The sequence below is a fragment of the Myotis davidii genome, unplaced genomic scaffold (assembly GCF_000327345.1).
Source record: "Myotis davidii unplaced genomic scaffold, ASM32734v1 scaffold205, whole genome shotgun sequence".
NCBI lineage: Eukaryota > Metazoa > Chordata > Mammalia > Chiroptera > Vespertilionidae > Myotis > Myotis davidii.
This window is the reverse complement of record NW_006297573.1, coordinates 5,698,141-5,703,074: the sequence shown is the minus strand read 5'-3', so window position 1 is coordinate 5,703,074 and position 4,934 is coordinate 5,698,141.

Below are 4,934 nucleotides of genomic sequence, written 5' to 3'. Positions count from 1 at the left end.
GGGAAGGTGGTGTGTGGGTGAAGGGAGGTCCTAATATGTGGTGATGGGAGAAGATTAGACTTTGGGTGGTGGGCACACGTGCAATATACAGATCTTGTAACATAGAAACCCACATCTGAAACTGGTATGTTCATGTTGACTAATGTCATCCCAATCAATTTCATAAATAAATAAATAATTCTATTGATAATTTTTAAAGTAGGAACTTCCTATATGCTATACACAGAAATGTAAGAATATACTGATTTACGTACATCGGTGTTTTCCTATAACTTAATACCTCTAACCTAAAACTGAAAATGGAAGACTCTTCATTATATAAAGAACCAACTCAAGGAAAAATCCTAAAATAAGTTTGGTTTTCTCCAATGTCTCTCATTTCTCTTTTGTTTGACCTTCCTTCCACCACCACCCCTTCCTTCTGAGTAAAAGGGTGACCCTATGTCAGCCTTTTCAACCCATACCCCTACCCAAAATCTCCTCTTTGAAAGAAATCTGCAGTCAGTCCTGTGTACTCTGATCCATGAAAGTCAATGTTTCATCCTTTCCACGGACAACTGCCTTTCAGATTTACCTCCAGATATAGCCACCAGCCTAGCCCCCATTTAACTTAAGGAAGATGAGGTGTAAGTGAGCAAGTAGAAAAGGTCATGTGCTTAGTTGCCCACTTCCCTCGTCTACCCCAGTTGGCTCCAGAACCTCACAATTCAAATCTCTAAGAGAATCTTTTGTTAATCCTCACCTGAGGATATTTTTCCATTAATTTTTAGGGAGAGTAGAAGAGAGGGAAAGAGAGGGAAAGACAGAGAGAAACATCAATGTAAGAGAAACACATCGACTGGTTGCCTCCTGCACAAACCCTGACCAGGGCCCTGGCTGGGAAGGAGCCTGCAACCAAGGTACGTGCCCTTGACCAGAATTGAACCTGGGACCCTTTGGTCCACAGACTGACACTCTATCTGCTGAGCTAAACAGGCTAGGGCTCTAAGAGAATCTTACTAAGTTGCTCTACTAGGGGAATAAGAGAACAACGCTAACCTGAACTTTTGGTGTGACTAGCTATTTTCCTGGTGATTAATCACAAAATGTCAATGTTTATGTAACTACAGTCAAAATCCAGAGGTACCAGCTTGACCAAAACTTTCCTTCTCAATATTACAGTACAGGTCTGTTTGAGTACACAATTTACTAGTACATGAATGTAACACTGTGTGGTTATATTAAGCTGGCCAGAAAATTATGTTTTCCTTGACAGCAATTAAGGTTTTACCTAAGATCTTCCAGCCTGAAACAATATTTAAAGGTGAATTTTTTAAATTAAGGGAAAAAATACTGTTAATTAAGCAATGAAACTGTATACCAGGTCCAGAAAACCTATGTTATATCTCAGTTAAAATATTTTTATTATGCTCTACATGTGAACAATAATGAGATGTTTACCAATTAACAGATTTATAAATAACTATATTAAATATACATTGAAATTACAAAACATCTATTTGCAAAATGTGCAGATATTTTCTTCGATAAGAGAAAAATAATAATTCTTACAACATTCGTAATTGTTTAAAAAAAAGAAATGTGAACAATAATGAAATGTTGAGCATTTGCAACTTAAAAATTATATAATTTAGACATGGCTGGGTGGATAAGTTGGTTGGAGCAGCGTCCCATACATCAATAAGGTTGTGGGTTCAATTCCTGGTCAGGCCACATACCTAGGTTGTAGATTTGATCCCCAGACAGGGCACATATGGGAGTCAACTTATCAATGTTTCTCTCTCCTTCTCCATCTCTCCTGCTCTCTCTCCCTCCCTCTCTCTAAAATCAATAAAAAACATATCCTTAAGTGAGCATATTTTTAAAAATTATATCATTTATCATTAAAAAGAAGCCTAAAGGACCTTCTATCTGATACTTAAATCTCTTTTCCCTCTACTCTAAGGTCTTTGATAAGCAGTCAACTGATTAAATACAACTGAAAACATAGATATATGAAAACTGAGATCCATTGGTCAGGAAACTATTGTGCATATAGATAATTTTGACTGGTTTGATCTGATGATTAGCCTCTAGTGCTAAGCATAATAAAGATATCAATTTGGATTTAGCCAATTTCCTTCTAAATAATAATCCTATATAATAAAGAGCTAATATGCTAATTATACTGAACAGCAGAATGACCACCCGGACGACCTTCCGGACAAAGCTGGGTCTGTGAGGGCCAGCCAAGGCTGTGAGGGGCTTCGAGGGCCGACCGAGGCTGCAAGGGGCTGTGAGGGCCGGCTGAGGCAGCTGGGGCTGCAAGAGCCAAGCCCCTTGCACGAATTTTGTGCATTGGGCCTCTAGTCATAGTAATAAAAACTAAAATAGTAATTGCTATTCATTGAGACTCCTTGTGTAACAGACTCTATCCTAAACACTTTACAAAATTGTTCTTTCAGTCCTAAAAATAACCACCTGGGATGGATAATATTAACTCCATTTTTCAAAAGAGTAAGCTGAGAGACTCTCTGAGTAAATAGTATGTGACCAGACCAAAAAGAGTAGACTTGGGAGTGAAGCCCACATCTGCCTGTCTCTAAAACACTGTGCTCTTTGATCATATGGGGATTAGAAAGAGATAACACCACTGAGGACTACAAGGCTGGTCAAGAGATGTTAAATCTGCATCTAGAATTCATCTAGCCTGGATCAGAGAATCACAAACCCTGCACATCAGGGTTTGTGAACTTGACAAACCATGTCAAGGGTCAGAGAAATATGCTGACTCTGAAAGGAGCTACTAGATACTACTAGTATAATTTCATCTGGACAAGAATCAAACATAGAAAAATATTCTATATATAAAAAACAGTCAGGCTTGTGCAACCACTTCAGGAAAGTAGATTCAGGGCACAAGGGGTCATAAACACAGTCAGGAGAGTGAGGACAAAAAGACCAAACACGTCTCCACTCCCTTCAGCCCAACAAGCGATCTGGAGAACAAGAGATAATAGACATAGGAAGGAAGGGGCAAAGTTAGTTTAGTTCATTTAAACCGAAGTTCATCAGTAAACTGGGAGAAATGATAATACTCTTACCACAATAGATAGTTGGGGAGAATTAAGTGATATTAAACATTTATAGTACCTATATGTTTATATCTGGCATATATAGAAAGTATTCAATAAATGTGGGTGGTAGTTTTGTTGGTCTAGAGCAGTGGTTCTCAACCTTCCTAATGCCATGACTCTTTAATACAGTTCCTCATGTTGTGGTGACCCCCACCATAAAATTATTTTCGTTGCTACTTCATAACTGTAATGTTGCTACTGTTATGAATCGTAATGCAAATATCTGATATGCAGGATGTATTTAGGTGACCCCTGTGAAAGGGTCGTTCGACCCCCAAAGGGGTTGCGACCCCCAGGTTGAGAACCGCTGGTCTAGAGGATCCAATATAGTTCAGTTTAGTGCAAATGTTTATTGACTGGGAGTCAGAGACTGGTTTAAATCTTTTGTTTGCTTTATACTAACTGAGCAATGTTGGACAAGGCACATTGCCTATCTGAATATCAATGTGCTCATCAGAGAAATAGGGACTATAATATCTACTCACAAATGATTAGGAGGATACAGTAAAAATATATTAGAAGATGCTTAGCATTGTCTTTGGCACCATAAATGTATTCACACACACACAAAATATATTCAACAAAAATCTGTTGAGGGCCTGCTTCAGTGACAGCCACCATTATAAGTACAAGCGATAGAGCAGTGAACAAAAGATATGGCTTCTGCCTGCACAATGATTGCACTCTAAAAATGCTATTTAAGTATTGGTTTGATCTGAACTGCAAATTCATAACACTTAATATCAGAATCAGGATTCCTGAAGTCATTGACAGGTTAAAATAAGGAGGCTAAATATGCATAAATATAAGGTCCTAAAATTGACTTTGGTATATCTATTTCAAATTTACAGGTGCATAGGACTGGTGATGTCTGACTTAATAAAAGAAATTCATGTGGGAATGACTGATTATTTCTAACAGGTGTAAATTTAGTGAGTCAAAAAAATGACATAATTGCCTAATGCAGTGGTTCTCAACCTTCTGGCCCTTTAAATACAGTTCCTCGTGTTGTGACCCAACCATAAAATTATTTTCATTGCTACTTCATAACTGTAATGTTGCTACTGTTATGAATCGTAATGTATATATCTAATATGCAGGATGGTCTTAGGCGACCCTTGTGAAAGGGTCATTCGACCGCCAAAGGGGTTGCGACCCACAGGTTGAGAACCGCTGGCCTAAAGAAACTGCTTCACCTTAGTTTGGCATCAGTGGAAGGAGAATGTTCAGAACAAAAGAAGCTTTTACTCCCATTGATTAGACGCATGTGCAGTGTCCTGTTGCCACATTTCACAAGGAGAAAGATGGCCAGGACGATAGAGAGTCTGAGGAATAGTTAAGTCAGAATGTTGGGTCAGTGGATAGAGCATTGGCCCGAGGACTAAAGGGTCCCAGGTTCAATTCTGGTCAAGGGCACATACCTCGAGTGCAGGTTTAGTTCCCGGTGTGCAGGAGACAACTAATCGATGTGTCTCTCTCACATGTCTCTCTTCTGTCTCTCCCCCTCCCTTCCACTCTCTCTAAAAAAAAATCAATGGAGCCCAGCCAGTGGGGCTCAGTGGTTGAGCATTGACCTACGAACCACAGTTCGATTTCTAGTCAGAGCAGGGTTTCAAGCTCAAATCCCAGTGGGGGTGTGCAGGAGGCAGCCAATCAATGATTCTCTCTCATCATTAATGTTTCTATCTCTCTCTCTCTCTCCCTTCCTCGCTGAAATCAATAAAAATATATATATTTTTAAATGCATGAATGGTTGACTACTCCCTTGCCTGGTACACTCAATCATTCTGATCCACTGAAGTGTTGAGATGGTCCCAG